This window comes from Echinops telfairi, unplaced genomic scaffold (assembly GCF_000313985.2).
Source record: "Echinops telfairi isolate 266 unplaced genomic scaffold, ASM31398v2 ScPeMD7_3533;HRSCAF=4204_0, whole genome shotgun sequence".
NCBI classification, from domain to species: domain Eukaryota; kingdom Metazoa; phylum Chordata; class Mammalia; order Afrosoricida; family Tenrecidae; genus Echinops; species Echinops telfairi.
In genome coordinates, this window is record NW_022107431.1 from 28,540,974 (window position 1) to 28,553,792 (window position 12,819).

The window sequence follows — 12,819 nt, forward strand, 5'->3', positions numbered from 1 at the left end:
ATATTCCTATGTATAATTTTATAATCTTCCTATTTATAAGCTATTGTTGTTATTCTATGCTCTTGTTCTCTTTTCTTGCTTTATTTTGGGCAATTTGAATATTTTCCATTTTTCCATCTTGCCTCTTTATATAGATTTTTAGATATAATTATCTGTATATTTCTCATACCTACTCTGGAATGCTTATCTTAAAATTATTGGGATTGATAATATTATAAAATGTAAGAAACTTACATTAGTAAAATTTACTTAATTTTACAGTACAATTCCACTTGAGATTACCATTTTGTATTTCTTGTATGCTATTGGTACATGTGTACTGGAGGTGATTTAAAAGCATTTTTTAATGTATAATATTTTCATCTCTCTTTTTCATATAATACTCAGTATAATTGTAGGATTTGGAGTTATTTTTTTCTATGCATTAAAGATATTGTTTCAAACCATTAGCTTCCATTGTTTCTGACAAGAGGTCAACATTATTTTTATCATTGTATTTATATCATTGATCGTCTCTATATATCATGTCCTTTTCCTCGTCTTCCTTAAGGCTTTCACTTTGTCTATGGCAGCATTATAAGATTCATAAGTGTCATTCTCTTTATATTTATCCTGCTTGTCTCACTAATTTTTTTGATATGTAAATTGATGGAATTAAAATTTTTATTTTATTTAACCAAATCAGATATTTCCAACGTTTTATTAAAATAGTTACCTATCTAATTCTTTTTGCTGTAATTTTGAAACTATAATTATAGATATGGTGTATCCATTGATATCACTTGTTTTTTCTTATATATATTTGGTTACTTACCCTTCCTCTTTGGGTACCTAGCTGACATTAATCAATCCCTGATATCAAGAATTATGTAGAACACTTGAACAATTCTACAAAGTGCATGTAGCTAGTTGTTATTTATTGAACACTAAACTAAACATGGAATTCATATTTTAAAAAATTCACCTTAAGCATGTACCAAAATATAATAGTTGAGACCCAAAGCCATGTTCCAATACATTTAAAATTATTATCATTCTTATTTTGTAGCCACACCAGAATTAAAGTATAATTCCATAATAAAAATTTTTTAATTCCATAAAAAAATATATATAAAAATATTTAATATTTGAAAATTAACAAATGTACTTATAAATAACCTATCGATGAAAACAAAGAAATTGCATATTAAGTTAGAAAATATTGAACTAAATTATATGAACATGAATAAAAATGCAAACAAAGGTATCAGCATCTGCTGGTGTTTGGAGAGAAAGCATAGAGTGGTATTTATAGAGAAAAACATCGGCGCAGACTTCTGGGTCTATCCTGAGACCCTGCCCAGGTGCCCTGGGACAGTGGGGCATTGAATCCAGGGTGCTCAGGGCCTACAGCATGCTCCAGAGGCTGCCCCAGTGGATCCAAGGAGGAACATCCACTGGGTGAACTGGACTCTACCTCAGACACAACTGCAACCTGAGAGTTTAAGAGTGAAAAATCATGGCGTCTGAGGAAGCAGAAAGTAGCTGTACCAAGATTGTTCAGCTGCTGATAGGCAGACAAACTCGGTCTTGCTATAGCAATGACTTCTATGCTGAATTAATATGTATATTACTCCAACAACCTTGTGAATAATATCCTCAGTGAATATTATTGTAAAATTCTCCTGACAATCAACTCCCATTGTTTGTTTAAATAGCATCCAGGTATGAAATGATTAATTCTGGATAAGTGAATAATTCGGGTACTGCAATATGGAGTTACTCTACATTGGCCAAATATCCCTAACTAAAATGAGGCTTTAAAAAATTAGTACCTGGGTCTAATCAAACACAATATTAATGGAAGATTGCTATTCCTAGGGGGATGATCAATAAAACTCTCTACCATAAATTAACAAGGAAGTTTTTAAAGGGAGCTAAAGGTGTGTGTGTGTATTATTTTTTTTCAGGAATGGACTTTGGGTTCACACAAAATCCAAGCTCCAATTTAAGAACAATTAGTTCTTACAACATGGCCCTGCTCAATACTCGCCCTCCAGAAGGGAACACAAAAGAGATGGTGTTATTGCAAAATGTGATGAAGTAATTAGATGGTGTTCAGCTATAAGATAAAATATCTTCTGGGGTTTTAAAGTCTTGTTGCCAAACAAGCTGCTATCCAAGTGAGATGTCAACGAAGTCCACATGGAAGAAGCACAGCATCATCAGTCACCAAAGGATTGTCAATCATATCATCTGAAGTCAAAGGAGGGATAGCATCAGAGCTTAAATTGTGAGAATCTGGCTTGACATGGGTGACAGTGGGATCACGAGATACATTTGTAAGACCTACGTAAGAAATAAGCCTCCAGAATTTCCCTCTATCCACAATAGATGGATGGGAGGAAAGTGGTTGGATCTGATTCTTGTATTTGGAATATTAGCAGAGGCCACTCATCCTGTTGAACTCATGTTTATTCTTTGTTAGAATGTGTTTGTGGGTTTTTGTGTCCTAAGTCTTGGGAAGTGATGGTTAATCTAGGGCAAGTCATGTTTCTTAGGAAAAAAGATGGACTCTGGGGGCATCTTTTTGCCTCTACTATCACTTTGCTATAATATCAATGTCTTCAACAACTACGTGTCCTCTGCTATTTCTGTCCGGCTCAGGGCTCCACAATGTTGACCTCTGCTAAGACTGCTTAGTTTTACTGTCTTCCACTTGAGCAGTTCAGTCCTTGTCTAAGCACTAAGGAAAATTCCCACACAGACTTTTGAAGGTCCATGTCCTCTTTTTGCAGGTCCTGTTTTCAAGTATGTGGCTCAGAAAATTTAGTCATTTTTTTAGACTAGAACTTTAATCACTCTCTCCTTCATTTAGAAACATGCTAATAAGCCACCTCCCTACAAGGTGGCAGGAAAGCGAACCTGGGAATATTGCAGCTGTCTTGGTGTGTTTCTTTTCTCTCAAGGACCACAGTTTCAGGCTGCTATCCAATGCCTACACTCAGTTGTTTCAGATATGTTATTCAACTTCATTGTTACCATGGCAGCAAGAGTAACTGAGAGCCAGTTTATCTCTAAAGCACAGCCGAGGTACAAATTCAAACTTTTTTTGGGGGGGTGGTTTTTAAAGATTTGTAATTAATTTTTATGTATATATACATATTTAATTAATAATTTTATTGGAGGTTCTTACACATCTTATAACAATCTATAATTCAATCGCATCAAGCACACCTGTACATATGCTGCCATCATAATTTTCCAAATATTTTCTTTCTACTTATGCCCTTGATGTCAGCTCCTTTTTTTCCCCTTCCTCCACCTCCCACCCTTGTGAATCCCTGATCAGTTATGTATTAGTATTGTTATTTCATATCTTACACCATCCTTTGTATCCCTTCACCCACATTTCTATTATTTGTCCTTGGAGGAGGAGGGGAGTGGGTTGGTTGCTAATATATGAACCTTGTGATCGGTGTTTTTGTGTTTTGGAAATGGGAATTTATTTGCTGAGAAGAATGATCCCATCCTACACTGAAACCAATGCATGACCTTTTCTTTGCTGATCCTGTGTTTGATCCCAGTGCAACCTGTCCTACATTTCTTGTCTGCAATGAACCCTATCCCCAACACCATAAAGTCTAGGTTGTAGATTCAGATTTTAGGGGTTGTATTTAATCCCCATTCGATGTGTCCATCCCTAGATCCCAAAATCCAAGTCTAAGGTGTCTGAGAAGTTATTTCTTCTGAACTTATACTTGGCCCTTCTAAACCTTTCACCAATACTTCTTCGGATTCTTGGACAGTACAGTGGACATCACGTCTTCATGCCTCTCAATGTCAAAGGCTTTGACAGTGTATCTGACTTTTGAGAACCCAAGAAACGACCTCTGAGATGAGTAATACCTTAGATTGCTGGACCAATCTGTCTCCACTCTCCATGCACACATCAAAGCAGAAATGCAGACGTGAAGTTACCTCATAAAGTTCTACTTTTCAACTTGATCCTGGACCATCTTTTAGAAAAATGTTTTTCACCTATGATATTGATTACTTAGGAATGTCTATAGCAGATATACCAATGTCCTGTTATATCCACTAATGTACCATTGTTCATGTGGATAGCATAATATTAGATTCATTTTTGAAGGAAAAGTATTATAAATTAAAATGATAATTAAATAATGAAAATAAGTAATGAATTCTAATTATGAAATTAATCTATTAATTTAATTATATTTTATATAGTTATAATGATAATTAATATAAATGAATTTTATTTAATACAAAAATTGAAATAAACATAATAAATAATTAAGATCTATCTTGTAGTACAATTCAGTGTGTTATAAGATAATTGCTATATGCCTACAGGAAGTCCAGTTAACAATTATTAATCAAATATACATATCAGCCACTGAAGCAAATGATGAAATAATTGAGGAACTTGACCAGTTTCTTCAGTCTGAAATTGATCAAGAATGTAACCAAAATGCATTGATAATTGTAGGAGATGGGAATGCAAAATTGGAAACAAATAGGAAGGATTTGTAGTTAGAATATAGGGGTTTGTTGATGGAAACCGAGCTGGAAATTGCATGATACAATTTTAAAATAGCAATGACTTCTTCACTGCACCCGTTTTTTCAGCAATGTAGCTGGTGACTGTATATCTGGGCCTTACCAGAGAGAAGACCCAAACCAAACTAACTGTGTGATCAAGTCAGTGTTGACTCTTAGCCACACCCCTTTGGACTTCTCAGACTGTTGCAAATTTCAGAAGTAGAAAGCCCAGTAGTTCTCCCACACCAGAAAGAACGAATAAGACTAAAATTTACTATATCTGTCAGAAAAAATCAATAGGGAAGCTTATTGTCATCAGCAAGTTAAAGCCGGAGGTTGACTATGGAACAGATCATAAATTATTCAGCTGTAATGTGAGGATGAAGATAAATAAAATTAGAACAAGTCAAATGGGCCAAAATATGACTTTGAGTATATCTCACCTGAATTTAGAAACCATGTCAGAAACATAATGTTGAATTGAACAGTAATGGCCAATGACCTGATGAGTTGCAATGTCATAACAAGAACATCACAAATGGGAGTTCCAACAAGATGGCGCCCAGGTAAGTAGCCCACATTGGGAGCTCCAGGGAAATCAGTGAGGCCAGTGTCCAGGAGGATGAGTGGGGGGATTCTAGTGCATAAAAACCCCCACAATCACCTGGAGTACTTCTTGGTCTGGAAAGCAACTTCTCCCCCCATCTAGCCTTGCTCCAGAGCCCCAAGGATCCGCAAACCTGTTCCCAGGTAATCCCTGGCACGAGAATGCTGCAACACTTCAGACGCTGCTGTGGCTACCACTCACTGATTGCCAATCACCCCAACCCAATCACCATGCCAGGGACTGGCCAGCTGCCCTGCTGAATCTGTGTGGAGCAGTGCCACTGGTGTCTCGTGCCTCGCTGGTGTCTACGTGATGTCCACGCCCGTGCCTCTGGAAGTTGCTTCCACCTGTGCTCAGCATTGCCCCTTGTGCCAGTGGAGCTTTTCCTACTGTAACCCAACACCCCCTCTGGTAGCAACAGGACATTCCTTGCATTTGCCCAGCACCTCCACCTGTAGCAAAGAGACTTTCTCTATGGAAATTTGGCACCTCCCCAGTGGCAGCAGATATATCTTTGCAATTGCTAGGCAACGCCCTCCCTGCCATAGCAATGGGGCTTCCCCCAACATTGTCCAGCACTCCCACAGAGAGAGCTACATTCTCTACCAGAAACTGCCCCACTTGTGTCTAATAAGATAAAGCAGTAGTCCAATCCATCAACACAGTTGGATTTAGACAGCCAGCTGAAGCGTTCCTACCAGCCCCAAAGAGGTCAAGGCTCTTTGACTCCCTGAAAAATGGTGACAAGTTCCTCCAAAACCACACACAGACAACCACTCACAACAACCTCAATGACAAAACAGGAGAAGCAAATCTCATTGTCAGAAAAATTCCTGAATCTAGTGACATGCATAGAGCAAGCAGAAGTTAAGCTACCACAAAAAGAAATCTTCAGAATGCTGTTTGGAACAATACAGGACATGAGGAAAACATTACAGTAAAGGGATGAAATTATAGAGGAGATAATGATCATGCACCAGAGGGAGATACAAGAGTTCAGGGACAAGGTACCAAAAGCAAATAACAAGTTAACAGGCTTCAAGAGCAGATTAGAAGGAGCTGATAATTAGATCAGTGACCTTGAGGATAAGCAGGCAGACTCCAACAAATGGGAAAGACAGTCAAACAAGATAATCAAAGATACCAAAGAACACCTGAGAACAATGTTGGATGCAATGAAGAGGAAAGGCATTAGAATAATTGGATTTCCAGAACAAGACACATCAAAGAAATCAACAGCAAATATAGGGAGGGAATTCCTAGAGGAAAATTTCCCCAGCTTAATGAATGAAAATCAGGCAACCATCCAGGAAGCAGAGAGGACACCAGCTAGACCGAATCCAAAGAAAAATTCATTGAGGCATATAATAATTAAACTATCCAACTTTGAGAAAAAGGAGAAAATTATGAGAGAAACTAGGGTTAAAAAGGCAGTCACCCATAAAGGTACCCCGATTGGATTATGCTCAGACTTATCGGCAGACACTATGAAAGAGCAGAGTAACATCTTCCGAAAGTTGAAAGAAAACAATGCAAACCCCAAAATCCTCTTTCCAGCCAAATTATCTTTCAAGACACATGGCAAAGTCAGAGTCTTCCTGGAAAAAGAAAAACTCAAAGAATACATTAAAAAGAAACACAGCTCTACAAAATATCCTTGCCGGCCCAGTGTGTTCAGAAGAACAACACCCACTGAGCACAAAAAGGAGACCACCACATAGGGCAACTTCACCCAGAGGTCAACAAATTAAAAAGAGCCCCCAAGATAACATGGCCTGAATGGGGAAAAAGAACACAAGAATGAACCACACACTAATACAAACAATGAACTGAAAAAGAAGGGAGGTAGGAAAATACCCAACACAAAAGGTACAAGATGACATCAAATCCAAGTGATGGATATTATAACTCTGAATTCAATGGTCTTAGCCCGCCCATTAAAAGACAGAGACTAGCAGACAGACTTAGAAAACATAACCCATCGATCTGCTGCTTACAGGCAATACATCGCAAGCTTGCAGACAGAAATAGTCTGAGAATCAAAAGTTGGAGAAAAATACGCCAAGCAAATGGCAATTCAAAAAACGAAGGGGTTGCAAACATACTCTCTGACAAAATTGATGTCAAGGTGCAAGCCAAACATGAAATAAAGAGGGGCACAATATAATGCTCAAGGGATCCATAGACGAAGAACCAGTGAGCATAGTAAACATTTATGCACCCAACGAGAGACCCATGGAATTTGTCAATCAAACTCTCCAAAAGATGAAAAAAAAATTACAGGCTCAACAATTGTAGAAGGTGACTTTAATACACTGCTCTCTGAGAAAGATTGATAGCAGAGCTTAATATAAATGCTACAGAACTAAACTCTACAATTAGGTGACTTGACCTGATGGACATTTTCAGAGCTCTCTACCCAAATTCAAAAAATCACATTCTTTTCAAGTGCACATGGCACATATATGAAGATAGACTACATGCTGGGACACAAGTTGAGCCTATGTAAATTCGAGCACATAGAGCACACCCAGACTTCCCTTTCAGATCACTACACAATAGTCAACAAAAGGAGGATTAAGAAAACAAGGGCAAACAATTGGAGGATGAATAACTCCCTATTGCAAAATGAATGGGTATTGACCCAGATAAGAGTTGAAATCAAGAATTTTCTAGAATCCTGGGAATGAAAATATGATGTGCCCAAACATTTGGGATACAGCAAAGACAGTTATCAGAGAACGTTTGATAGCTATAAAAGCACACATGAAAAAAGTGAGACTTCTGATTGATATGCTGACACAAAACCTCCAGCAATTATGGTGGAGTCAACAGGACAATCCTAAGAATAGCAAAAGAAAAGAAATAATAAAAAATTAGGACAAAAATAAAGGAGTGAGAAAACAAGAAAACTCTGCAAAAATTAAATGCAGCAAAAAACTGGTTGTTTGAAAGGATTAACAGATTCGATAGATTACTGGCAAACCTAACTAAAGTGTGAAAAGAACAAACATCAATAGTCAGGATGAGAGATCAAACAGGGGAAATTACAATGGACCCAAATGAGATTAAAAGTTAATTACACAGTACTACTAAGGTCTGTAATCTAATGAATTCAACAACTTGGAAGACATGGACAAATACTTGGTTAAAACAGTCCCTTCCTAGACTATCACAGATGACGTCAAGAACCTCAACAGATCCATAGCAATAGAGGAAATAGACAAGGTTATCAAGGAAATGCCAACTAAAAATCCCCCGGGCCAGATGGCTTCACAGGAGAATTCTACCAAGCATTCAGGGAAGATCTGACCCTAATCCTATACAAACTCTTTCAGAGCAGAGAAAGACAGCAAACCCCCAAACCCTTTCTATGAAGCTAACATAAAACCCTTTCTATGAAGCTAACATAACATAAACTGATACCTAAAGAGGGCAAGGATCTCACAAGAATTGAGAACTACAGACAGATATTGCTAATGAAAATTGGTGCAAATATCCTTAACAAAATACTGGCCAATTGAAGATTCCTCAGTACAATAAAAGCTATATTTGAAAAGCCTATAGTCAATCAATGGGGAAATATTTGAAAAGCCTGTAGTAATCAATGGGGAAAAGTCGAAAACAATTTCACTGAAAAAGGCCCTCAGACAAGGATGCCCCTTGTCCCCACTTCTATCTAACATCATACTGATGGTACTAACTAACAACACAAGGCAAAGGAAACACATCAAAAGTATTCGGCTGGGAGAAGTGTGAAACTATTGCTATTTGCAGATGATGTGATTTTATATATGGAAAACCCCAAAAGCTCCACAAGAGGAGTACTGGAAATGATAGAGGATTATAGCAGAGTGGCAGGAAATAAGATTAACAAACAGAAGTCTATTGGACTGCTATATACATCGGATGGTTCCACAGAAGAGTAGATAAAAAAAGGCAGTACCCTTTACAATAGCCAAGCACAATCTGAAATATCTACGGATAAACCTACAAAAAACCCCAACATATTTGTATGAGGAGAACTACAGAACACTATTACAAAAAACCAAGAGTGACCTCCAAAAATGGATGGATATCCCATGCTTCTAGATTGGAAGACTTAATATATTTAAGATCTCAGTCCTGCCCAAGGCTCTATACAAGTTTAATGCCATCCCAATACAAGTCCCAACGTCCCTTCTTCAAAAAATTTGGAAAACTGACTACTAACTTAAGAAGCCCAAAATTAGTAGAGAATTCCTCAAGAAGGACAAAGTTGGAGGGCTTGCTTTACCTGACCTTAGCCTCTACTTTACAACCACAGTGGTCAAAACAACGCGGTACTGATATAATGACAGATATTCAGACCAGTGGAAAAGAACTGAAAACCCAGAAATGAACTCAGCAGCATACAGACAACTGATCTTTGATAAAGGCTCCCAAAAAAGCAAATGAGAAGCAGATGCACTCTTCAACAAGTGATGCTGAAAAAAAATGGATAACTTCCTGCAGGCAATTGAAGCAAGAACTTTACCTCATTCCATGCACAAGAATAAATTCTAGATGGATCACGGACCATGAGGTAAAAACCCAAACCATTAGGGCCATCAATGAGTGTGTGTTAGTCTGGGCTGACTAGAGAAACAAATTCATAGACAAGTTCATGTGTTTAAGAAAGAGCATTATAAAAAGAGCAGTTGAAAACATCCCAACCCAGACCAGATCAAGCTCCTAAGTCTGATATTAGCTCATATATCCTGTACCAATCTATAAAGTCTTCTTCAGATCCACAAAACACATGTAATGACCCAGAATACAAGAAGATCACAGGCCAGTGCATGGAAGGTCTGGTGGAGCCAGTGGCAGTATAAGCATCTCGGCATTGGCAGGGATCTCAACGTGACTCCTCTGGCTACAGAGCTCTAGTATAGCTCCATATGTCTTGTCAATGGAATTGTCTCTCAGGCAGTGAGCTCTTGTCCTGCCTCGAGTAAGCTATTTATCTCCTTAGTACCTCCAGATGAGGTCATCAAGCTGCCACCTGATTGACAGGCTAAACTCCACCCATTCACTCTTAATCCTCTCAAATTGACAACAGATTATATAACTACCACACAGGAAATTGGGACAACCCTAAGAACTTAGTGTAGGATATACAGAGGCTGTTGGAATCAGTGGGCAGGGCATGGAACTTCACCACACCAGATTGGAAAACATTCAGCAGGGTCAGCAGACAGACTTGCAACTATTTATAGGGTGTGTGTGTGTGTGTGTGTGTTTCTTTTTTTCCGTTCTTTTCTTTTTTCCTTTTTTGTTTTTTACTCATGTCTACGCATATAAGATAGGTAGGATAACCAAACAGGAGGCAAAAACAACATGGCCATTGGTTCTGTGGGAATATGGGAGAGGAGGAGGTGTGAGAAAAGAAGGGAACCAACAGACCCAGGGACAAGGGAACAATAAGAGATCTAAAATCGATGGCAAAGAGGGTATAGAGTGCCTGGTGGGGTTTGATCAAGTGCAATGTAGTTGAGAGAAAGTATTGAGAGTCGAATGAAGGTCGAACATGAGAGTGGAACAAAAGGAAAGTAAAAAGAAATAGAGGAAAGAACTAGGAGGCAAAAGATAAATTTATAGAGGCATAAATGTAGGCTTGCATATATGTAAATATGTTAACGTAAAATATTACAGATATATGTCTATATAAATATATTTAAATGTTAAGCATTAAGATAGCACATAGGCATTGGGTCTCTACTCAAGTACTTCTTCAACACAAGAACACTTTGTTCTAATACTTGGCTTTCTGTGATGCTCATTTTCCTGACTCAATCACTGAAAACAAAATGGGGGCATAGGCAAATGTGGTGAAGAATGCTGATGGTGCCCAATTATTAATATATATATAGCATCTGGGGTCTTAAACACTTGAAGGCAAACAAGCGGACAGCTTGCAGGGAAACAACAAAGCTCACATGGAAGAAGCACACCAGCCCGTGTGATCACAAAGTGTTGACAGGATAAGGTATCAGACATCAGATGTCCCCTAAAAAGAAATATATCGATATAAATGATGAGGGGAGGAGTGGAGACCCAAAGCCCATCTGCAGATAATTGGACATTCCCTCATGGAAGGGTCACAAGGAAAGAACACGTGAGCCAGGGTGCAGTATAGCACCAATGGATCACACACAACATTCCTCTAGTTCTTTAATGCTTTCCCCCTCCCCCACTATCACGACCCCATTTCTACCTTACAAATCCAGCTAGACTGGAGCATGTAAACTGGTACAGATATTAGCTCTCACCACATGCAATCCAGGACAGTTAAACTCCTCAGGAACAGTAGGGGGAGTAGTGATACCATGAGGGTAGGGAGAAGACTGGGGGCAGGGCGTGGGGGAGAAGGGGGAGAAATGGATTACTGACGATAATGACATAAAACTACCCGCCCCAGGGGACAGACAACAGTAACATGATGAAAGGAGACAACGGGCAGTGTAAGATATGAAAATAATAATAATTTATACTTTGTCAGGGGTCCAAGAGGGTGAGAGGGTGGGGGAGCTAGGGGGAAAAAAAGTGGAGCTTATACCAAGGGCTTAAACAGAAAGTAAATATTTTAAAATGATGATGGAAACACATGTATAAATGTGCTTGATACAATTAATGTATGGATTGTTATAAGAGCTGTAAGAGCTCACAATAAAATTATTTATTTCATCACAAATGAAGAAAGAAAAAGGTCATTTAAAATATATTAGAGAAAATAGCAAAATGGATGTCAGAATAATCTTTTAAACTTGCCTTTTAATGTAGAGTAACTGAAAAGCAAATGGAAGAAATGATGAAGCAAAAGATCTCAACAGAAAATCTCAAAGACACTTCAAGAAGACAAAGTATTATGCAGGAATGGGAAACAACCTGGGATTAAGAAGCCAGAAATGTAGAACATATTGAGATTTCTCAAGGTAAAAGAACCAAAGGGGAAAAAATGACACCTTAAGTTTCAATATGAAGGAATATATGCATAAAATATTGAATTTTGCAGGAAGCATCAAAAAAGGTGGAAGGAATACACAGAAACACTATAGCTAAAATAATTGGCTGACATTCAATGTGTCAAAAGAAGCATATCATCAAAAACTAATAGCATTGAAAGGAGAGGCCCAAGATGCTCTAAAAGCATTAGCCGAATCAAGACTCCATGACTTGATGAATAACAACTGGAATGTTTCTGAACTGTTGCTGCACTAGATGGAAACACTCAGTAGTCTACCAAGAAATTAGAAAGGCAACTACCACACAAGCTGCTGGAGAGAAATCCATATTGTGGCTATTCAAAAAAGAATTGAGACAACAATATACAAAAATCACCGAGCAATATCCTTACCACAGATGTATGTACACTTATGCTGATGACAATTCTAAAATTGGTGCAGCATTACATGGATAAAGAAATTTCAGTAACTCCACCTTGATTCATAAGAGAAAATAGAACAAGGACAAATGGGTGCATAAGCAAATGTGGCAAAGAAAGCTGATGGTGCCCGGCTATCAAAGAGTATAGCATCTGGGGTCTTAAAGACTTGAAGGTAATCAAGCGGCCATCAAGCTCAGAAGCAACAAAGCCCACATGGAAGAAGCACACCAGCCTATGCAACCACGAGGTGTTGAAGGGATCA